This window comes from Polypterus senegalus, unplaced genomic scaffold, assembly GCF_016835505.1.
Source record: "Polypterus senegalus isolate Bchr_013 unplaced genomic scaffold, ASM1683550v1 scaffold_5061, whole genome shotgun sequence".
Taxonomy (NCBI): Eukaryota; Metazoa; Chordata; class Cladistia; order Polypteriformes; family Polypteridae; genus Polypterus; species Polypterus senegalus.
In genome coordinates this window covers 103,131-126,105 of record NW_024380695.1, presented here as the reverse complement: position 1 = coordinate 126,105, position 22,975 = coordinate 103,131, and the positions used below count along the sequence as shown (strand labels likewise).

The following is a 22,975-nucleotide window of genomic DNA, read 5'->3' as shown; positions in this document are numbered from 1 at the left end:
CGTTACCAGACCAGTGAATTTAAATTTAGGAGGAATGACCAGAAGGATCGGCTTTTTGCTCACGTGACAAGTTGGCCGAGTGGTTAAGGCGTTGAACTGCAATTTTTTGTGCTATGCACGCTTGGGTTCGAATCCCACCCTTGTCTTTACTTTAAACCTTAGAGTCAATTTTCCTTCCTGCAGCTATTTGTGCCAGCAGATCAAATTCAAAAAGAAAATATTTCGACGATGCTTTCTGTAAAAGACCCCACCTCCCTCTAAACTCAACGATTGCCTCTTAAAGCACCTGTCTTGTAAACAGGCGATCCTGAGTTCGAGTCTCGGCGGTGCCTGCAGTTTGTCATACTCTTTCGAGTTGATTTTCATCTTGGTACTCGGATGTGCCTGCAAACTTTGCAAGGAACATTTTAGCTTTGTCCGTTTCAGTGCAGAACGCGGAGGTGGAGCGCAGCTCTCAGCTTTATTGTCTTTGCTTTGGCCAGTGAAAGACATAGAGGAAAGCGAAAGCCTGCCTACTTGTCTGCCGTCGTGACGTGTAACTGATTGCTCTGTAGCAAGGCAGCAATGAAACAGAACAATTGATGACCATATGAGTTTAGATTAAGTATCCGTACTTAAAAATAGAGCATGGCATGATGCGTTACCAGACCAGTGAATTTAAATTTAGGAGGAATAACCAGAAGGATCGGCTTTTGCGCACGTGACAAGTTGGCCGAGTGGTTAAGGCGATGGATTGCTATTCCATTGTGCTATGCACGCTTGGGTTCGAATGCCAACCTTGTCTTGTCTTTAAACCTTAGAGTTTATTATCCTTCCTGCAGCTATCTGTGCCAGCAGATCAAATTCAAGAAGAAAATATTCCGAAGCTGCTTTCCGTTAAACACCCCACCTCCCTCTAAACACAACGATTTCCTCTTAAGGGACTTTCTCAGTCTGCGCAACACCTGTTGCTCAAAGGCAGTATCTTTTTCGGTACTTTAGAATCAAAAAAGACTGCCTTAAACATTCTGTTTTACAGAGTGAAATGGAAAGTTGACAAGGCAGGTTTTGATATGGGACGCCGTGGCTTAGCTGGTTAAAGCACCTGTCTTGTAAACGGGAGATCCTGAGTTTGAATCTCAGCAGTGCCTTCTTCACTCTGTTTCCTTGGATTTCTTTTCTGCGGTACACGCACAGCTGAAACCGTGGCAAAGTGAACTTGAAATTAGACTGTGCACAAACCTTGCCTCATACTTGCCCGTTTTTACGTTTTCATCTATATTTTGAAGTCCTTAATCGAATTCGACAAAAGAGAATGGAAAACCTCGATGATGAAAGGATTTTAAGGTGCATTTGAAGAAGATGACTGCTTTTGTCAGGTCCGCGTGTCCGCTCTGCTTTTCAGGGAATAGATGAACGTTTCTCTTCATCGGAGGGCTTCCTTTGAGCATTGAATTCAAACAACATAAGGCAAACTTCCATCTTTCCAAAAGCCCTGATCGTGGAGGTGCACTTGTTGAAAATGCGTTCACCTATCATTTTTTTTTCTTTTGTTATTGAATTACCAAGAGTTGGACATTTGTTGCATGTTAACTGTCTTTTAGGCGTATCAGGTGACAAAGCTAGAGTCTTTTTCTGACATCTGGCGCCGTGGCTTAGATGGTTAAAGCGCCTGTCTAGTAAACAGGAGATCCTGAGTTCGAGTCTCAGCGGTGCCTGCAGTTAGTCATACTCTTTCGAGTTGATGTTCAATTTGGCACTCGGATGTTCCTGGAAACTTTGCAAAGAACATGTTAGCTTTGTCCGTTTCAGTGCAGAAGGTGGAGGTGGAGCGCAGCTCTCAGCTTTTATTGTCTTTGCTTTGGCCAGTGAAAGACATAGGGGAAAGCGAAAGCCTGCCTGCCGTCGTGACGTGTAACAGATTGCTCTGTAGTGACGTGTAACAGATTGCTCTGTAGCAAGGCAGCGATGAAAGAGATCAATTGATGACGATATGAGTTTAGATGAAGTGTCCGTACTTAAATATAGAACGTGGCATGATGCGTTACCAGACCAGTGAATTTAATTTAGGAGGAATGACCAGAAGGATCGGCTTTTTGCTCACGTGACAAGTTGGCCGAGTGGTTAAGGCGTTGAACTGCAATTCTTTTGTGCTATGCACGCTTGGGTTCGAATCCCACCCTTGTCTTTACTTTAAACCTTAGAGTCAATTTTCCTTCCTGCAGCTATTTGTGCCAGCAGATCAAATTCAAAAAGAAAATATTTCGACGATGCTTTCTGTAAAAGACCCCACCTCCCTCTAAACTCAACGATTGCCTCTTAAAGCACCTGTCTTGTAAACAGGCGATCCTGAGTTCGAGTCTCGGCGGTGCCTGCAGTTTGTCATACTCTTTCGAGTTGATTTTCATCTTGGTACTCGGATGTGCCTGCAAACTTTGCAAGGAACATTTTAGCTTTGTCCGTTTCAGTGCAGAACGCGGAGGTGGAGCGCAGCTCTCAGCTTTATTGTCTTTGCTTTGGCCAGTGAAAGACATAGAGGAAAGCGAAAGCCTGCCTACTTGTCTGCCGTCGTGACGTGTAACTGATTGCTCTGTAGCAAGGCAGCAATGAAACAGAACAATTGATGACCATATGAGTTTAGATTAAGTATCCGTACTTAAAAATAGAGCATGGCATGATGCGTTACCAGACCAGTGAATTTAAATTTAGGAGGAATAACCAGAAGGATCGGCTTTTGCGCATGTGACAAGTTGGCCGAGTGGTTAAGGCGATGGATTGCTATTCCATTGTGCTATGCACGCTTGGGTTCGAATGCCAACCTTGTCTTGTCTTTAAACCTTAGAGTTTATTATCCTTCCTGCAGCTATCTGTGCCAGCAGATCAAATTCAAGAAGAAAATATTCCGAAGCTGCTTTCCGTTAAACACCCCACCTCCCTCTAAACACAACGATTTCCTCTTAAGGGACTTTCTCAGTCTGCGCAACACCTGTTGCTCAAAGGCAGTATCTTTTTCGGTACTTTAGAATCAAAAAAGACTGCCTTAAACATTCTGTTTTACAGAGTGAAATGGAAAGTTGACAAGGCAGGTTTTGATATGGGACGCCGTGGCTTAGCTGGTTAAAGCACCTGTCTTGTAAACGGGAGATCCTGAGTTTGAATCTCAGCAGTGCCTTCTTCACTCTGTTTCCTTGGATTTCTTTTCTGCGGTACACGCACAGCTGAAACCGTGGCAAAGTGAACTTGAAATTAGACTGTGCACAAACCTTGCCTCATACTTGCCCGTTTTTACGTTTTCATCTATATTTTGAAGTCCTTAATCGAATTCGACAAAAGAGAATGGAAAACCTCGATGATGAAAGGATTTTAAGGTGCATTTGAAGAAGATGACTGCTTTTGTCAGGTCCGCGTGTCCGCTCTGCTTTTCAGGGAATAGATGAACGTTTCTCTTCATCGGAGGGCTTCCTTTGAGCATTGAATTCAAACAACATAAGGCAAACTTCCATCTTTCCAAAAGCCCTGATCGTGGAGGTGCACTTGTTGAAAATGCGTTCACCTATCATTTTTTTTTCTTTTGTTATTGAATTACCAAGAGTTGGACATTTGTTGCATGTTAACTGTCTTTTAGGCGTATCAGGTGACAAAGCTAGAGTCTTTTTCTGACATCTGGCGCCGTGGCTTAGATGGTTAAAGCGCCTGTCTAGTAAACAGGAGATCCTGAGTTCGAGTCTCAGCGGTGCCTGCAGTTAGTCATACTCTTTCGAGTTGATGTTCAATTTGGCACTCGGATGTTCCTGGAAACTTTGCAAAGAACATGTTAGCTTTGTCCGTTTCAGTGCAGAAGGTGGAGGTGGAGCGCAGCTCTCAGCTTTTATTGTCTTTGCTTTGGCCAGTGAAAGACATAGGGGAAAGCGAAAGCCTGCCTGCCGTCGTGACGTGTAACAGATTGCTCTGTAGTGACGTGTAACAGATTGCTCTGTAGCAAGGCAGCGATGAAAGAGATCAATTGATGACGATATGAGTTTAGATGAAGTGTCCGTACTTAAATATAGAACGTGGCATGATGCGTTACCAGACCAGTGAATTTAAATTTAGGAGGAATGACCAGAAGGATCGGCTTTTGCTCACGTGACACGTTGGCCGAGTGGTTAAGGCGTTGAACTGCAATTTTTTGTGCTATGCACGCTTGGGTTCGAATCCCACCCTTGTCTTTACTTTAAACCTTAGAGTCAATTTTCCTTCCTGCAGCTATTTGTGCCAGCAGATCAAATTCAAAAAGAAAATATTTCGACGATGCTTTCTGTAAAAGACCCCACCTCCCTCTAAACTCAACGATTGCCTCTTAAAGCACCTGTCTTGTAAACAGGCGATCCTGAGTTCGAGTCTCGGCGGTGCCTGCAGTTTGTCATACTCTTTCGAGTTGATTTTCATCTTGGTACTCGGATGTGCCTGCAAACTTTGCAAGGAACATTTTAGCTTTGTCCGTTTCAGTGCAGAACGCGGAGGTGGAGCGCAGCTCTCAGCTTTATTGTCTTTGCTTTGGCCAGTGAAAGACATAGAGGAAAGCGAAAGCCTGCCTACTTGTCTGCCGTCGTGACGTGTAACTGATTGCTCTGTAGCAAGGCAGCAATGAAACAGAACAATTGATGACCATATGAGTTTAGATTAAGTATCCGTACTTAAAAATAGAGCATGGCATGATGCGTTACCAGACCAGTGAATTTAAATTTAGGAGGAATAACCAGAAGGATCGGCTTTTGCGCACGTGACAAGTTGGCCGAGTGGTTAAGGCGATGGATTGCTATTCCATTGTGCTATGCACGCTTGGGTTCGAATGCCAACCTTGTCTTGTCTTTAAACCTTAGAGTTTATTATCCTTCCTGCAGCTATCTGTGCCAGCAGATCAAATTCAAGAAGAAAATATTCCGAAGCTGTTTCCGTTAAACACCCCACCTCCCTCTAAACACAACGATTTCCTCTTAAGGGACTTTCTCAGTCTGCGCAACACCTGTTGCTCAAAGGCAGTATCTTTTTCGGTACTTTAGAATCAAAAAAGACTGCCTTAAACATTCTGTTTTACAGAGTGAAATGGAAAGTTGACAAGGCAGGTTTTGATATGGGACGCCGTGGCTTAGCTGGTTAAAGCACCTGTCTTGTAAACGGGAGATCCTGAGTTTGAATCTCAGCAGTGCCTTCTTCACTCTGTTTCCTTGGATTTCTTTTCTGCGGTACACGCACAGCTGAAACCGTGGCAAAGTGAACTTGAAATTAGACTGTGCACAAACCTTGCCTCATACTTGCCCGTTTTACGTTTTCATCTATATTTTGAAGTCCTTAATCGAATTCGACAAAAGAGAATGGAAAACCTCGATGATGAAAGGATTTTAAGGTGCATTTGAAGAAGATGACTGCTTTTGTCAGGTCCGCGTGTCCGCTCTGCTTTTCAGGGAATAGATGAACGTTTCTCTTCATCGGAGGGCTTCCTTTGAGCATTGAATTCAAACAACATAAGGCAAACTTCCATCTTTCCAAAAGCCCTGATCGTGGAGGTGCACTTGTTGAAAATGCGTTCACCTATCATTTTTTTTTCTTTTGTTATTGAATTACCAAGAGTTGGACATTTGTTGCATGTTAACTGTCTTTTAGGCGTATCAGGTGACAAAGCTAGAGTCTTTTTCTGACATCTGGCGCCGTGGCTTAGATGGTTAAAGCGCCTGTCTAGTAAACAGGAGATCCTGAGTTCGAGTCTCAGCGGTGCCTGCAGTTAGTCATACTCTTTCGAGTTGATGTTCAATTTGGCACTCGGATGTTCCTGGAAACTTTGCAAAGAACATGTTAGCTTTGTCCGTTTCAGTGCAGAAGGTGGAGGTGGAGCGCAGCTCTCAGCTTTTATTGTCTTTGCTTTGGCCAGTGAAAGACATAGGGGAAAGCGAAAGCCTGCCTGCCGTCGTGACGTGTAACAGATTGCTCTGTAGTGACGTGTAACAGATTGCTCTGTAGCAAGGCAGCGATGAAAGAGATCAATTGATGACGATATGAGTTTAGATGAAGTGTCCGTACTTAAATATAGAACGTGGCATGATGCGTTACCAGACCAGTGAATTTAAATTTAGGAGGAATGACCAGAAGGATCGGCTTTTTGCTCACGTGACAAGTTGGCCGAGTGGTTAAGGCGTTGAACTGCAATTCTTCTGTGCTATGCACGCTTGGGTTCGAATCCCACCCTTGTCTTTACTTTAAACCTTAGAGTCAATTTTCCTTCCTGCAGCTATTTGTGCCAGCAGATCAAATTCAAAAAGAAAATATTTCGACGATGCTTTCTGTAAAAGACCCCACCTCCCTCTAAACTCAACGATTGCCTCTTAAAGCACCTGTCTTGTAAACAGGCGATCCTGAGTTCGAGTCTCGGCGGTGCCTGCAGTTTGTCATACTCTTTCGAGTTGATTTTCATCTTGGTACTCGGATGTGCCTGCAAACTTTGCAAGGAACATTTTAGCTTTGTCCGTTTCAGTGCAGAACGCGGAGGTGGAGCGCAGCTCTCAGCTTTTATGTCTTTGCTTTGGCCAGTGAAAGACATAGAGGAAAGCGAAAGCCTGCCTACTTGTCTGCCGTCGTGACGTGTAACTGATTGCTCTGTAGCAAGGCAGCAATGAAACAGAACAATTGATGACCATATGAGTTTAGATTAAGTATCCGTACTTAAAAATAGAGCATGGCATGATGCGTTACCAGACCAGTGAATTTAAATTTAGGAGGAATAACCAGAAGGATCGGCTTTTGCGCACGTGACAAGTTGGCCGAGTGGTTAAGGCGATGGATTGCTATTCCATTGTGCTATGCACGCTTGGGTTCGAATGCCAACCTTGTCTTGTCTTTAAACCTTAGAGTTTATTATCCTTCCTGCAGCTATCTGTGCCAGCAGATCAAATTCAAGAAGAAAATATTCCGAAGCTGCTTTCCGTTAAACACCCCACCTCCCTCTAAACACAACGATTTCCTCTTAAGGGACTTTCTCAGTCTGCGCAACACCTGTTGCTCAAAGGCAGTATCTTTTTCGGTACTTTAGAATCAAAAAAGACTGCCTTAAACATTCTGTTTTACAGAGTGAAATGGAAAGTTGACAAGGCAGGTTTTGATATGGGACGCCGTGGCTTAGCTGGTTAAAGCACCTGTCTTGTAAACGGGAGATCCTGAGTTTGAATCTCAGCAGTGCCTTCTTCACTCTGTTTCCTTGGATTTCTTTTCTGCGGTACACGCACAGCTGAAACCGTGGCAAAGTGAACTTGAAATTAGACTGTGCACAAACCTTGCCTCATACTTGCCCGTTTTTACGTTTTCATCTATATTTTGAAGTCCTTAATCGAATTCGACAAAAGAGAATGGAAAACCTCGATGATGAAAGGATTTTAAGGTGCATTTGAAGAAGATGACTGCTTTTGTCAGGTCCGCGTGTCCGCTCTGCTTTTCAGGGAATAGATGAACGTTTCTCTTCATCGGAGGGCTTCCTTTGAGCATTGAATTCAAACAACATAAGGCAAACTTCCATCTTTCCAAAAGCCCTGATCGTGGAGGTGCACTTGTTGAAAATGCGTTCACCTATCATTTTTTTTTCGTTTTGTTATTGAATTACCAAGAGTTGGACATTTGTTGCATGTTAACTGTCTTTTAGGCGTATCAGGTGACAAAGCTAGAGTCTTTTTCTGACATCTGGCGCCGTGGCTTAGATGGTTAAAGCGCCTGTCTAGTAAACAGGAGATCCTGAGTTCGAGTCTCAGCGGTGCCTGCAGTTAGTCATACTCTTTCGAGTTGATGTTCAATTTGGCACTCGGATGTTCCTGGAAACTTTGCAAAGAACATGTTAGCTTTGTCCGTTTCAGTGCAGAAGGTGGAGGTGGAGCGCAGCTCTCAGCTTTATTGTCTTTGCTTTGGCCAGTGAAAGACATAGGGAAAGCGAAAGCCTGCCTGCCGTCGTGACGTGTAACAGATTGCTCTGTAGTGACGTGTAACAGATTGCTCTGTAGCAAGGCAGCGATGAAAGAGATCAATTGATGACGATATGAGTTTAGATGAAGTGTCCGTACTTAAATATAGAACGTGGCATGATGCGTTACCAGACCAGTGAATTTAAATTTAGGAGGAATGACCAGAAGGATCGGCTATTTGCTCACGTGACAAGTTGGCCGAGTGGTTAAGGCGTTGAACTGCAATTCTTTTGTGCTATGCACGCTTGGGTTCGAATCCCACCCTTGTCTTTACTTTAAACCTTAGAGTCAATTTTCCTTCCTGCAGCTATTTGTGCCAGCAGATCAAATTCAAAAAGAAAATATTTCGACGATGCTTTCTGTAAAAGACCCCACCTCCCTCTAAACTCAACGATTGCCTCTTAAAGCACCTGTCTTGTAAACAGGCGATCCTGAGTTCGAGTCTCGGCGGTGCCTGCAGTTTGTCATACTCTTTCGAGTTGATTTTCATCTTGGTACTCGGATGTGCCTGCAAACTTTGCAAGGAACATTTTAGCTTTGTCCGTTTCAGTGCAGAACGCGGAGGTGGAGCGCAGCTCTCAGCTTTTATTGTCTTTGCTTTGGCCAGTGAAAGACATAGAGGAAAGCGAAAGCCTGCCTACTTGTCTGCCGTCGTGACGTGTAACTGATTGCTCTGTAGCAAGGCAGCAATGAAACAGAACAATTGATGACCATATGAGTTTAGATTAAGTATCCGTACTTAAAAATAGAGCATGGCATGATGCGTTACCAGACCAGTGAATTTAAATTTAGGAGGAATAACCAGAAGGATCGGCTTTTGCGCACGTGACAAGTTGGCCGAGTGGTTAAGGCGATGGATTGCTATTCCATTGTGCTATGCACGCTTGGGTTCGAATGCCAACCTTGTCTTGTCTTTAAACCTTAGAGTTTATTATCCTTCCTGCAGCTATCTGTGCCAGCAGATCAAATTCAAGAAGAAAATATTCCGAAGCTGCTTTCCGTTAAACACCCCACCTCCCTCTAAACACAACGATTTCCTCTTAAGGGACTTTCTCAGTCTGCGCAACACCTGTTGCTCAAAGGCAGTATCTTTTTCGGTACTTTAGAATCAAAAAAGACTGCCTTAAACATTCTGTTTTACAGAGTGAAATGGAAAGTTGACAAGGCAGGTTTTGATATGGGACGCCGTGGCTTAGCTGGTTAAAGCACCTGTCTTGTAAACGGGAGATCCTGAGTTTGAATCTCAGCAGTGCCTTCTTCACTCTGTTTCCTTGGATTTCTTTTCTGCGGTACACGCACAGCTGAAACCGTGGCAAAGTGAACTTGAAATTAGACTGTGCACAAACCTTGCCTCATACTTGCCCGTTTTTACGTTTTCATCTATATTTTGAAGTCCTTAATCGAATTCGACAAAAGAGAATGGAAAACCTCGATGATGAAAGGATTTTAAGGTGCATTTGAAGAAGATGACTGCTTTTGTCAGGTCCGCGTGTCCGCTCTGCTTTTCAGGGAATAGATGAACGTTTCTCTTCATCGGAGGGCTTCCTTTGAGCATTGAATTCAAACAACATAAGGCAAACTTCCATCTTTCCAAAAGCCCTGATCGTGGAGGTGCACTTGTTGAAAATGCGTTCACCTATCATTTTTTTTTCGTTTTGTTATTGAATTACCAAGAGTTGGACATTTGTTGCATGTTAACTGTCTTTTAGGCGTATCAGGTGACAAAGCTAGAGTCTTTTTCTGACATCTGGCGCCGTGGCTTAGATGGTTAAAGCGCCTGTCTAGTAAACAGGAGATCCTGAGTTCGAGTCTCAGCGGTGCCTGCAGTTAGTCATACTCTTTCGAGTTGATGTTCAATTTGGCACTCGGATGTTCCTGGAAACTTTGCAAAGAACATGTTAGCTTTGTCCGTTTCAGTGCAGAAGGTGGAGGTGGAGCGCAGCTCTCAGCTTTTATTGTCTTTGCTTTGGCCAGTGAAAGACATAGGGGAAAGCGAAAGCCTGCCTGCCGTCGTGACGTGTAACAGATTGCTCTGTAGTGACGTGTAACAGATTGCTCTGTAGCAAGGCAGCGATGAAAGAGATCAATTGATGACGATATGAGTTTAGATGAAGTGTCCGTACTTAAATATAGAACGTGGCATGATGCGTTACCAGACCAGTGAATTTAAATTTAGGAGGAATGACCAGAAGGATCGGCTTTTTGCTCACGTGACAAGTTGGCCGAGTGGTTAAGGCGTTGAACTGCAATTCTTTTGTGCTATGCACGCTTGGGTTCGAATCCCACCCTTGTCTTTACTTTAAACCTTAGAGTCAATTTTCCTTCCTGCAGCTATTTGTGCCAGCAGATCAAATTCAAAAAGAAAATATTTCGACGATGCTTTCTGTAAAAGACCCCACCTCCCTCTAAACTCAACGATTGCCTCTTAAAGCACCTGTCTTGTAAACAGGCGATCCTGAGTTCGAGTCTCGGCGGTGCCTGCAGTTTGTCATACTCTTTCGAGTTGATTTTCATCTTGGTACTCGGATGTGCCTGCAAACTTTGCAAGGAACATTTTAGCTTTGTCCGTTTCAGTGCAGAACGCGGAGGTGGAGCGCAGCTCTCAGCTTTATTGTCTTTGCTTTGGCCAGTGAAAGACATAGAGGAAAGCGAAAGCCTGCCTACTTGTCTGCCGTCGTGACGTGTAACTGATTGCTCTGTAGCAAGGCAGCAATGAAACAGAACAATTGATGACCATATGAGTTTAGATTAAGTATCCGTACTTAAAAATAGAGCATGGCATGATGCGTTACCAGACCAGTGAATTTAAATTTAGGAGGAATAACCAGAAGGATCGGCTTTTGCGCACGTGACAAGTTGGCCGAGTGGTTAAGGCGATGGATTGCTATTCCATTGTGCTATGCACGCTTGGGTTCGAATGCCAACCTTGTCTTGTCTTTAAACCTTAGAGTTTATTATCCTTCCTGCAGCTATCTGTGCCAGCAGATCAAATTCAAGAAGAAAATATTCCGAAGCTGCTTTCCGTTAAACACCCCACCTCCCTCTAAACACAACGATTTCCTCTTAAGGGACTTTCTCAGTCTGCGCAACACCTGTTGCTCAAAGGCAGTATCTTTTTCGGTACTTTAGAATCAAAAAAGACTGCCTTAAACATTCTGTTTTACAGAGTGAAATGGAAAGTTGACAAGGCAGGTTTTGATATGGGACGCCGTGGCTTAGCTGGTTAAAGCACCTGTCTTGTAAACGGGAGATCCTGAGTTTGAATCTCAGCAGTGCCTTCTTCACTCTGTTTCCTTGGATTTCTTTTCTGCGGTACACGCACAGCTGAAACCGTGGCAAAGTGAACTTGAAATTAGACTGTGCACAAACCTTGCCTCATACTTGCCCGTTTTACGTTTTCATCTATATTTTGAAGTCCTTAATCGAATTCGACAAAAGAGAATGGAAAACCTCGATGATGAAAGGATTTTAAGGTGCATTTGAAGAAGATGACTGCTTTTGTCAGGTCCGCGTGTCCGCTCTGCTTTTCAGGGAATAGATGAACGTTTCTCTTCATCGGAGGGCTTCCTTTGAGCATTGAATTCAAACAACATAAGGCAAACTTCCATCTTTCCAAAAGCCCTGATCGTGGAGGTGCACTTGTTTAAAATGCGTTCCCCTATCATTTTTTTTTCGTTTTGTTATTGAATTACCAAGAGTTGGACATTTGTTGCATGTTAACTGTCTTTTAGGCGTATCAGGTGACAAAGCTAGAGTCTTTTTCTGACATCTGGCGCCGTGGCTTAGATGGTTAAAGCGCCTGTCTAGTAAACAGGAGATCCTGAGTTCGAGTCTCAGCGGTGCCTGCAGTTAGTCATACTCTTTCGAGTTGATGTTCAATTTGGCACTCGGATGTTCCTGGAAACTTTGCAAAGAACATGTTAGCTTTGTCCGTTTCAGTGCAGAAGGTGGAGGTGGAGCGCAGCTCTCAGCTTTTATTGTCTTTGCTTTGGCCAGTGAAAGACATAGGGGAAAGCGAAAGCCTGCCTGCCGTCGTGACGTGTAACAGATTGCTCTGTAGTGACGTGTAACAGATTGCTCTGTAGCAAGGCAGCGATGAAAGAGATCAATTGATGACGATATGAGTTTAGATGAAGTGTCCGTACTTAAATATAGAACGTGGCATGATGCGTTACCAGACCAGTGAATTTAAATTTAGGAGGAATGACCAGAAGGATCGGTTTTTGCTCACGTGACAAGTTGGCCGAGTGGTTAAGGCGTTGAACTGCAATTCTTTTGTGCTATGCACGCTTGGGTTCGAATCCCACCCTTGTCTTTACTTTAAACCTTAGAGTCAATTTTCCTTCCTGCAGCTATTTGTGCCAGCAGATCAAATTCAAAAAGAAAATATTTCGACGATGCTTTCTGTAAAAGACCCCACCTCCCTCTAAACTCAACGATTGCCTCTTAAAGCACCTGTCTTGTAAACAGGCGATCCTGAGTTCGAGTCTCGGCGGTGCCTGCAGTTTGTCATACTCTTTCGAGTTGATTTTCATCTTGGTACTCGGATGTGCCTGCAAACTTTGCAAGGAACATTTTAGCTTTGTCCGTTTCAGTGCAGAACGCGGAGGTGGAGCGCAGCTCTCAGCTTTATTGTCTTTGCTTTGGCCAGTGAAAGACATAGAGGAAAGCGAAAGCCTGCCTACTTGTCTGCCGTCGTGACGTGTAACTGATTGCTCTGTAGCAAGGCAGCAATGAAACAGAACAATTGATGACCATATGAGTTTAGATTAAGTATCCGTACTTAAAAATAGAGCATGGCATGATGCGTTACCAGACCAGTGAATTTAAATTTAGGAGGAATAACCAGAAGGATCGGCTTTTGCGCACGTGACAAGTTGGCCGAGTGGTTAAGGCGATGGATTGCTATTCCATTGTGCTATGCACGCTTGGGTTCGAATGCCAACCTTGTCTTGTCTTTAAACCTTAGAGTTTATTATCCTTCCTGCAGCTATCTGTGCCAGCAGATCAAATTCAAGAAGAAAATATTCCGAAGCTGCTTTCCGTTAAACACCCCACCTCCCTCTAAACACAACGATTTCCTCTTAAGGGACTTTCTCAGTCTGCGCAACACCTGTTGCTCAAAGGCAGTATCTTTTTCGGTACTTTAGAATCAAAAAAGACTGCCTTAAAACATTCTGTTTTACAGAGTGAAATGGAAAGTTGACAAGGCAGGTTTTGATATGGGACGCCGTGGCTTAGCTGGTTAAAGCACCTGTCTTGTAAACGGGAGATCCTGAGTTTGAATCTCAGCAGTGCCTTCTTCACTCTGTTTCCTTGGATTTCTTTTCTGCGGTACACGCACAGCTGAAACCGTGGCAAAGTGAACTTGAAATTAGACTGTGCACAAACCTTGCCTCATACTTGCCCGTTTTTACGTTTTCATCTATATTTTGAAGTCCTTAATCGAATTCGACAAAAGAGAATGGAAAACCTCGATGATGAAAGGATTTTAAGGTGCATTTGAAGAAGATGACTGCTTTTGTCAGGTCCGCGTGTCCGCTCTGCTTTTCAGGGAATAGATGAACGTTTCTCTTCATCGGAGGGCTTCCTTTGAGCATTGAATTCAAACAACATAAGGCAAACTTCCATCTTTCCAAAAGCCCTGATCGTGGAGGTGCACTTGTTGAAAATGCGTTCACCTATCTTTTTTTTTTCTTTTGTTATTGAATTACCAAGAGTTGGACATTTGTTGCATGTTAACTGTCTTTTAGGCGTATCAGGTGACAAAGCTAGAGTCTTTTTCTGACATCTGGCGCCGTGGCTTAGATGGTTAAAGCGCCTGTCTAGTAAACAGGAGATCCTGAGTTCGAGTCTCAGCGGTGCCTGCAGTTAGTCATACTCTTTCGAGTTGATGTTCAATTTGGCACTCGGATGTTCCTGGAAACTTTGCAAAGAACATGTTAGCTTTGTCCGTTTCAGTGCAGAAGGTGGAGGTGGAGCGCAGCTCTCAGCTTTTATTGTCTTTGCTTTGGCCAGTGAAAGACATAGGGGAAAGCGAAAGCCTGCCTGCCGTCGTGACGTGTAACAGATTGCTCTGTAGTGACGTGTAACAGATTGCTCTGTAGCAAGGCAGCGATGAAAGAGATCAATTGATGACGATATGAGTTTAGATGAAGTGTCCGTACTTAAATATAGAACGTGGCATGATGCGTTACCAGACCAGTGAATTTAAATTTAGGAGGAATGACCAGAAGGATCGGCTTTTGCTCACGTGACAAGTTGGCCGAGTGGTTAAGGCGTTGAACTGCAATTCTTTTGTGCTATGCACGCTTGGGTTCGAATCCCACCCTTGTCTTTACTTTAAACCTTAGAGTCAATTTTCCTTCCTGCAGCTATTTGTGCCAGCAGATCAAATTATTTTTTTTAAAAAAGGGGGGGGCCCTTTTTTTTGGGGGGGGTTTTTGGGGGGGGAAAAAAAAAATTCCTTTTTGGCCCGGGCGGGGGCGTTTTTTTTTCCGGGGTTTTCCCCCGGGGGGTTTTAAAATTTGGAAAAAATTTTTTTTTTGGGGGGGGGGGGGGGTTTTTTTTTTGGGGGAAAAACCCCGGGGGGGCCCCTCCCAAAAGGGGAAATTTTTGGGGGGTTTTTTTTTTTTTGGGGTTGGGGGGGTTTTCCCCTTTTTTTTTTTTTGGGGGGGAAAAAATTTTTTTTTTTTTTTCCCACCCCAAAAAAAATTTTTCCCTTTTTTAAAATTTTCCCCCCTTTTTTCCCGGTTTTTAAAAAAAAATTTTTTTTTCCCCCAAAAAAAGGGGTTCCCTTTTTTTTTAAAAAAAACCCCAAAAAAAAAAAAAATTTTTTTTTTTAAAACTTTTTTTTTTTAAAAGGGGGAAAGGAATTTTTTGGGGGGGGGGGGTTTTTTTTTCCCCCCCCTTTTTTGGCCTTTTGGGGGGGCCCCCCCCGGCCCAAATTTTTTTTTTTTTAAAAAAAAAAAAATTTTTTCTTAAAAAAAAATTTTTTTAAAAATTTTTTTTTAAAAAATTTAAAAAAAAAAAAAAAAGGGGAAAACCCAAAAAATTTTTTCCTTTGGGGGAATTTTTGGGTTTTTGGGGGGGCTTTTTTTTTAAAAAAAATTTTTCCCCAAATTTTCCGCCCGGGTTAAAAAAATTGTTTTTTTTCCCCCCCAAAATTTTTTTTTAAAAAAAAAAGGGGGTTTTTTTTGGTTTTTTTTTTTTTTGGTTTAAAGGGGGGGGGGTTTTCCCCCCCTTTTTTTTTTCCCCTTTTTAAAAAAAAGGGGGGGTCCGGGTTGGGGTTTTTTTTTTTTTGGGGGGGGTTTTGGGGGGGGTTTAAAAGGGGGGCCCCTTTTTTTTTTTTTCCCCCCGGGGGGGCCCCCCCTTTTTATTTTTTTGGGTTTTCCCAAAAAAGGGGGGGGGGCCCCTTTTCCTTTTTTCCCCTTTTTTTTTAAAAAAAATTTTTTTGGGGGGAAAAAACCCCCCGGAAAAAAAAAAAAAACCGGAAAAAAAAGGGAAAATTTTTTTTAAAAAGGGTTTGGAACCCTTCCCAAAAAATTTTTTTTTGGGGGGGCCAAAAAAAGGGGGCCCTGGGGTTCCCCTTTTGGGGGAAAATTAACCTTTTTGGGGGAATCCGCGGAAACCCTTTTTTTTAAACCTTAATTTCCCCCCCCCCCTTTTTTTTTTTTTAAAGAAAATTTTTTTTTTTTTTCCAAAAAAACCCCCCAAAAAAACCCCCCTTTTTTAAAAAAATTTTGGGGTTTTTTTTTTTGGGGGGCCCCCCGGGGGAAAATTTTTTGGTTTTTTTAAATGGGGGGGGGTTTTTTTTTTTTAAAAAGGGGGGGAAAAAAAGGGGGGGGAAAAAATTTAATTTTTTTTTTCCCCCCAAAAAAAAAGGGCCCTTTTTTGGGGGGGTTTTTTTTGCTTTTTTTTTTAAAAAGGGGAAAAAATTTGGAAAAAAATTTTAAAAAAAATTTTTTTTTTTTAAAATAAAAAAAAAGGGAAAAAAAAAAAAAATTTTTGGGTTTTTAAAAAAAATTTTTTTTTTGGATTTTTTTTTTTTTTTCCAAAAACCTTTTTTCCCCCCGGGGAAATTTTTTGAAACCGGGGCCCCCCCCAAAAAGGGAAAAAAAGGGTTTTCCCCGGTTAAAAACCCCCCCCCCCCCAAAAATTTTTTTTTTTTTTTAATTCCAAAAAAAAAACTTTTTTTTAAAAAAAAAACCTTTTTTTTGGGGGGGGGGGGGGGGGGTTTTTTTTTTGGGGGAAAGGGGGGGGGGCCCTTTTTGGGGGGGTTTTTTTTTCCCAAATTCCAAACCTTTTTTTTTTTTCCCCCCTTTTTTTTAAAAAAAAAAAAAAATTTTTTTCCCCCCCCAAAAAAAATTTTTTTTTTGGGTTTTTTGGAAAAAAAAAAAACCAAAAAAAAAAAAAAATTTTAAAAAATTTTTTTTTCCCCCCGGGCCCTTGTTTTAAAAAAAGGGGGGGGGTTTTTAAAATTTCCAAAAAAAAATTTTTAAAAAACCCCAAGGGGGGTTTTTTTCCCCCTTTTTCCCTTTTTTTTTTTTTTTTTCCCCGGGGGCTTTTTTTTGGGGAAAAATTCAAAAAAAAAAATTTTTTTGAAAAATTTTTTTAAATTTTTTTTTTAAAAGGGGAACCAAAAATTTTGGGGGTTTTTTAAACCTTTTTTGGGGGTTTAAATTTTTTTTTTTTTTTTAAAAAAAAGGGGGTTTGGGGGGTTTGGGGGGGGGGTTTTTGGGGCCCCCCCCTTTTTTTTTTTTTGGGGCCCCCCGGGGGGGGGGGAAAAAAATTTTTTTTCCCCTTTTTTCCCCAAAAAAAATTTTTTTAAAAAATTTGGGGGGGTTTTTTTAAAAAAGGGAACCTTTTTTTTTTTAAAAATTTTTGGGGTTTTTTTTTTTGGGGGGTTTTTTTGGGGAAACCCAAAAAATTTTTTTAAAATGGGGTTTTTTCCCCCTTTCTTTTTTTTTTTTGGGGGTTTTTTCCCAAAAAAATTTTTTTTTTTTTTAAAAGGGTGGGGGAAAAATTTTTTAAATTTGGGGGCCCCCAAACCCCTTTTTTTTAAAAACGGGGGGTTTTGGGTTTTTTAAGGTTTTCAAAAAAAGGGGTTTTTTCTTTTTCCCCCAAAACTTTTTTTTTGTTTTTTTTGGGGGGGGTTTGGGGCCCCCGGTTTTTTTTTTTTTGGGAAAGGGGGGGGCCCCCCCCCTTTTTTGGCCGGAAAAAGGGGAAAAAAAGGGTTTCCCGGAAAAAAAAGGAAAATTAAAAAAAAAATTTTTAAAAATTTTTAAAAAAAAAAAAGGGGGGGGGGTTTTTTTGGGGGGAAAAAAAAGGGGGGGTTTTTAAGGGCCTTTTCCCGGGGGAAAAGGGGGGGGAAAAAATTTTAACCGGGGGCCCCTTTTTTCCCCCCGGGTTTTTTACTTTTCTAGTCCAGCAACACCTGTTGCTCAAAGGCAGATCTAGTCATATTTAGAATCGAATTCTGCTTAACATTCTATTTTACTGATGAAATGGAACTTGACAAATAGAGCTTTTGAATTGCTTCCGTGTTTAGCTGGTTAACGCCTGTCTTGTAAACAGAAGACCTGATGAATCGCGGTGCTTCTTATGCATCTTCTTGTTTCTTGATCGCGAACTCGTGGAAAGTTAACTGGAATAAGCTCTTGAACTTGCCCTTTTTCAATATATTTTAAACTTGCAAATCTCTAAAGAATGGAAACTCGATGAAGAAAGTTGTACCTTTAGAGTATGATCTCTTTTTTTCTGATCAAGTGTGTGATTTCGGTTTTGAACGTTTCTTTTTCGAGGCTTCCTTTGAAATTGGTTCAAACCATGCAAACTTTCTCTTTAAAAGTCTAAAGTAGAACGCAGTTATGAAAGTGTGTTCATTTCAGATTTTTTATTTTTTTTGTTTTGATCCAAGAGTGGCATTGTTTACATGTAACTGTATTTGGCTTCTTTGCAAGGGTGAGCCATTACTCAGGTTTCTGCTTGTTTTTTGAGCAGTAGAAAAGTGAAGTTACTCGATGCTATTTGTCTCTGTACAAGGGAATTAACAGACATGTCTGATATGTTGAAAGTTCCGTTTAATAGAGGCGATGTCGGTCTGATTTAAATTTGGAATCGGAAGATGAGTGCAAGTGCCGTGGTAGGCGTGGACTGCTATCCTTGTCAGCACTTAATCAACCCTTGTGACAATTTAGAGCTTCTTTTCTGCTATGCGAGATCAAATTAAATATGCATTGCTGAGTGCTTTCAAGGAAGGCATGTTAAACTTATGAACACTGTGCTCAAGCACTGTTCCATTTTGATCGAATTTCTTAAATTATTTACGGTGCTTTTCCGACAAATGATTAATGGCCTTTCCTAGGTTAGCGGTTCTTTAAAGTATCTGTCAATCTAGCGTGCTTTCATCTTCTTTCTTTTTGAATGAAAGTGATTAAATATTACATGAAATGACCTTAATATTATTTTAAGCCTAGTGGTCAAGAGTTAAAACCCTGTTGAAAAGCGATTAGTCTGATGCCTTTTCCGACTATTTTTTGCTCTTGACCGGATTGAACGTTGTCTCAAGCTTTCGTCTGTGAAATAATGCAACTTTCTCTTAATGTAAATCGTGAGAAATATTAAAGTCTTAATTAGCTTTTTTTTGTTCATTGTTAATTATCAAGAGTGAATTGTAACGTTCGTTTAGGTTCTGATTATTGCAATCCTTTGGATTCAGTTCAGTTGTTTTAGACTGTTATAAAGGAGTCCTTTTAGTTCAATTGGTTGTCGTTTAATCATTGTTACATGTTGAATGACTTTCAGGACTGTTGCTTTTCTTCTTGCGAGTGCGAGGTGAGCAGTTTCCTGTTTCAGGAAGACATGAGTGTAAGCTGCCTGCTGTTGTATGCTTACTGGCCATTGAAACGAACAATGATGTATTATGTTATAATTCGATTAGATGAAGTCTTAGGATTCATTGTTTACTTTGAGACGAAGTCAGGTTTCCTGCATTGCGGTGTAAGCTTGGAACTGAATCATGCTAGCGAAGAGTTGAAACTCGCTTAAATTGATGATGTATCTTCTGTGAATTGTCGCAGAACTAAGAAAATATTCGACGTTTCAGAAGAGCCGGTTGCATCTCTTCTTGTGTTCAACTGTCTAACGCTTGCATTTTAAATGAATTTCCTTAAAATCTATTCGTGAATCATGAAAATTTCAAGTGCTTTAGAATGTGTTTAAGTGCTTTTGTAATGAGACTCTTTGCTCAGGCAGTACTTCATTACATGTTTGCCTTCTTTCTATTTTACGGGAAAATTAAAATTTTAATGGGAACTGCCCTTCATTGTTAATTTTCTTTAATGGAATCAGAGTTGAATTCGGTCTTAATATTTCTTGTTCTTTCTATGACTTCGGAAGTCATTTGATTTAGGATAATAGCTTTTCATTTTATTTTCTATGTCATAAACAATCATGAAAATTTTAAGGCTTAGAATGTGTTTTGAGGTGCTTTGTTTTAGATTGTTTGATGATTTACAGGTTAATATTGGATTAACATAATAGGTTACCTGCAACTAATGAAGGTGTGTTTTGTTGCGTATTCAAAGGACTTGTTAGTTCATTCTTTGGCTTATAGTTGCAATCTTCGGATTTGATTTAGGGGTATTTCCGTTATGGAGAGTGAGTGCTGTTATTTTCTTGCCATATGACATGGAGTAACTTCTGAGGAAAGTTCATCTTAGGATCTTACTGGTTTCTTGCTGCCAGAGAATGATGAACGCTCCGTGATTAGTTGTTCCAGAATGCAAATGTGTAAGAAGTTCTTTCCTAATTATTGTTTTACTCATCTATAATGAATAATTGAGTTTTTAATAGCCTTGTTCGGATTAAAGCGAATTTACGTCCGGTACCGGCTTCTTATTTACTCGATCTTTCTCTGCTATTGTAAGTAATATTAAAATGGAAATTTCCTTTTCTTAATTTTTACTTTATGATTGAAAGAGAACCGTGAGAAAGATTTAAGCTAAGAGATGTTCTGTAGTTTGTTTGTTTCTGGTTAACGGAGTTCTGAGTCTTGAATGGTCTTTCAATTCATTTCCTTTTCATTCATGGAATGCTTTCTGAAGATTATTTAAGTTTTTGATTTGTTTTTCTGTGAATTGTTATCTTATTGATAAGTAAGGGACTGCTGTATTGTAAAAATGTTGATTTTCGATTAAAAGTTTCTTAGAGTTTGATATTTCTCTTTAATTTGACTTTGGTTACAATTGAACTTATTTAAAGCACTGTTGAAGGAATGGTTTTGTTTTATTTTTGTGGTAATCAGGTATCTTTTTGAGTATACTGAAGTTATCTATAGTCTTTGTGCTATCTGGAATGAAGTTAAAACGTTGGTTGCTAGTTGGTAAAGGTGTCTGGATGTCTTCGCTGAAGTGGATGCTAATGATGACCATGTTAATGGCTGTTCAGCTGACTGCAATTTAGGATGTTGAATGCTTTTACATTGGTCTATGTTAAATTCGAGTCCTTAATGGATTGTGCTTCCCGATTGTCTAGTTCTATCAAGGTTTATTGGTTGCTAAATGCTTGAAGTCTTTTATGATTTTCTTCAAGCTTGATGGAAAACTTGTTATTTGTGGCGCTTTACGAGATCTGTTTTCTGGTCTAAGCTTTGCTTGAGTTTTAAGTTTCGCATGTCTTTTTAAACTTGCTTAAAAGAAATTCCTCTTCAAAAGCATTGTTCATGTATTTCGTAATTATAAAGGATATTACTTTTTAGAAATAATTTCTTAGCCGTTTTTGTAGATTGTAAGTGCTGAGACTTTGAAAAGCTTCAGTGCTTTGACAAAGTAAATCTGGAATAGTAAAAGTTTCCTTGTTGAGTTTTTTTCAGATTAATTGGATTGGATTGACAATTATGTATTTTCTTAAGCTATACGCTTAGCGTTGCGAGTTGATTTTCAGTTTTTTTTTAGGTTTTTCATTTGATTAAGTTGCTCTTTTACAATTTGAATATTGGGTCTTAGATATTAAGTAGTTTTCATTTTTGTGCAAGAGGTGGATTGATTGGTACTGTTTTTGATCATTTGCTTGATTAGATAGTCTGTTTAAGGCAGTATGTCTTGAAACGGTTGATTAGGACATTCTCTTCGTTGTGATGTTTTCAATATGGAAAATATGGAGATCGTGATTTATTTGCTAGAGAGATGTGTTTTATTTCGTTGCTGAATGAGAATGAGGTGCTGTCTGTAGGTTGGATGATCACCATTCTTTAAAGAGATGAAATCAATGAAGTCGTTGCCTATAATGGATGTAGCTCGTAAATACTTTGGGAAGCTGGTGCATTTTTAATGGGTTGTACTTCTGATTATTTGATGCACGCTAATTAGATTTTTATGAGGCTTGTTATAAGACCGTTGCTATAGTTTGTATTCGCATTTATTAAGGCGTTCTTCCTTTTGATGAAGTCTAATAACTTATTTTAGATAGATTGAGTTCTTTGTTTAGATATTTTATGAGACTCGGACTTGTATTGGGCGATTATTTAGAGGACTTTTAGTGATTGTTACTGTTCCCTTTTATTACTTCAAGTTCGTGAGTTCTTAAAAATTGTAATTCGTTCTCTTAGTTTTGAATTACGTATGGTAATGATTAAAAATGTTTAATGATGATTACTTAAGTATTTATTCGTCGATGCAGTTTTTTTCAGGTTCTAAGTTCCTGGGTCTTTACAGTGTCGTGTAATTTTAGTTTCTCTGGGTTCTTGAATTGTTTAACACAGTTTGGTTGCTTTACAAGTTTGGTGTCTAGTTTTTATTTTTTTTTTTTGTTTGTATAGAGTGGGGTTACGCTTTATGCTTGAGCAGTGACGAGTCTTACTGTGCAGGTGCCGCATTGTAAGGGTGTATATCAGTAAATCTTAGTTTGATGCTCATAGTTGATATCGATTTGAGGTATGTTTGTGGATATATGCGAGTGGCGTGGTACTCGTTTCCTGCTGTACGGGGGTTAAACGACTGGACTTTCATTTAGAGTGTTTATGTGCTTGCAGAAATTATTAGGATTAGGCGTTCTAACATCAGTGTCCATGTTTTGCCGAATACCGTTGCAAGCACATTTGCTTTTAGATCAAATTTGCTTAACTTTCTATGATAAACAATGATTTTCAGGCCTGGTTGGTTAAACGCGCTTTGTAAAGCCTTTCAATTCATTTGCTATTTCTCTTCTTTTAACTGGAAATGTAATGCTTTACGATGAAAGGAAATTGCTATCTTGAAGTTTCATATAATGCTAATTGAATCTGATATGAAATCTTTATTTTGTTTAGGTTTCTTTTCGAGTTATCTTGATCGGATATATTAATCAGGAATTCCTTTCCTTGGATTTTCCTTAATCGCAAAAATTGAAATCTTAAAAGTTTTATCTTAATTTTTTTTTTGATTAATGATGTTTTTTTATTATTTAAGTTTTGATTAATGAAGTTCTCAAAAATGATGTACTTGCTTTGGCCAGTGAAAGACATGAGAAAGTGAAAGCCTGCCTGCCGTCGGACGTGTAACAGATTGCTCTGTAACAAGGCAGCAATTAAACAGAACAATTGATGACGATATGAGTGTTGATGAAGTGTCCGGACTTAAATATAGAGCTTGGCATGATGCGTTACGGATCAGTGAATTTAAATTTAGGAGGAATGCCTGGAAGGATCGCCGTTTGCTCACGTGACAAGGTGGCCGAGTGGTTAAGGCGATGGACTGCTAATCCATTGTGCTCTGCACGCTGGGTTCGAATCCCACCCTTGTCGTGACTTTCAATCTTAGAGTCTATTATCCTTTCTGCTGCTATCTGTGCCAGCAGATCAAATTCAAGAAGAAAATATTCGACGCTGCTTTCCGTAAAAGACGCATACGGGTTGCCTCTTAAGTTACTTTTCAGTCCGCGCAACACCTGTTGCTCAAAGGCAGTATCTTAGTCCATATTTTAGAATCGAAATGTTCTGCCTTAAACATTCTATTTTACTGAGTGAAATGGAAACTTGA

General features: G+C 40.5%; 15 non-coding genes across 15 annotated transcripts; all 15 read left to right on the top strand.

Moving 5' to 3' along the window:
• Positions 1–702: 702 nt before the first annotated feature.
• trnas-gcu lies at positions 703–784 on the top strand. Its single transcript has one exon. It is a non-coding gene; the product is annotated as a tRNA-Ser (tRNA).
• Positions 785–1,623: 839 nt separating this feature from the next.
• Positions 1,624–1,697, top strand: trnat-agu. Its single transcript has one exon. It is a non-coding gene; the product is annotated as a tRNA-Thr (tRNA).
• A 1,026-nt stretch (positions 1,698–2,723) lies between these two features.
• Positions 2,724–2,805, top strand: trnas-gcu. The gene has a single exon. It is a non-coding gene; the product is annotated as a tRNA-Ser (tRNA).
• An 839-nt stretch (positions 2,806–3,644) lies between these two features.
• trnat-agu lies at positions 3,645–3,718 on the top strand. Its single transcript has one exon. It is a non-coding gene; the product is annotated as a tRNA-Thr (tRNA).
• A 1,025-nt stretch (positions 3,719–4,743) lies between these two features.
• trnas-gcu lies at positions 4,744–4,825 on the top strand. Its single transcript has one exon. It is a non-coding gene; the product is annotated as a tRNA-Ser (tRNA).
• An 837-nt stretch (positions 4,826–5,662) lies between these two features.
• On the top strand, positions 5,663–5,736 carry trnat-agu. The gene has a single exon. It is a non-coding gene; the product is annotated as a tRNA-Thr (tRNA).
• Positions 5,737–6,763: 1,027 nt separating this feature from the next.
• Positions 6,764–6,845, top strand: trnas-gcu. Its single transcript has one exon. It is a non-coding gene; the product is annotated as a tRNA-Ser (tRNA).
• An 840-nt stretch (positions 6,846–7,685) lies between these two features.
• trnat-agu lies at positions 7,686–7,759 on the top strand. Its single transcript has one exon. It is a non-coding gene; the product is annotated as a tRNA-Thr (tRNA).
• Positions 7,760–8,785: 1,026 nt separating this feature from the next.
• trnas-gcu lies at positions 8,786–8,867 on the top strand. The gene has a single exon. It is a non-coding gene; the product is annotated as a tRNA-Ser (tRNA).
• Positions 8,868–9,707: 840 nt separating this feature from the next.
• trnat-agu lies at positions 9,708–9,781 on the top strand. The gene has a single exon. It is a non-coding gene; the product is annotated as a tRNA-Thr (tRNA).
• A 1,027-nt stretch (positions 9,782–10,808) lies between these two features.
• Positions 10,809–10,890, top strand: trnas-gcu. Its single transcript has one exon. It is a non-coding gene; the product is annotated as a tRNA-Ser (tRNA).
• Positions 10,891–11,729: 839 nt separating this feature from the next.
• trnat-agu lies at positions 11,730–11,803 on the top strand. Its single transcript has one exon. It is a non-coding gene; the product is annotated as a tRNA-Thr (tRNA).
• A 1,026-nt stretch (positions 11,804–12,829) lies between these two features.
• trnas-gcu lies at positions 12,830–12,911 on the top strand. The gene has a single exon. It is a non-coding gene; the product is annotated as a tRNA-Ser (tRNA).
• An 840-nt stretch (positions 12,912–13,751) lies between these two features.
• Positions 13,752–13,825, top strand: trnat-agu. Its single transcript has one exon. It is a non-coding gene; the product is annotated as a tRNA-Thr (tRNA).
• An 8,834-nt stretch (positions 13,826–22,659) lies between these two features.
• Positions 22,660–22,740, top strand: trnas-gcu. Its single transcript has one exon. It is a non-coding gene; the product is annotated as a tRNA-Ser (tRNA).
• Positions 22,741–22,975: the final 235 nt, after the last annotated feature.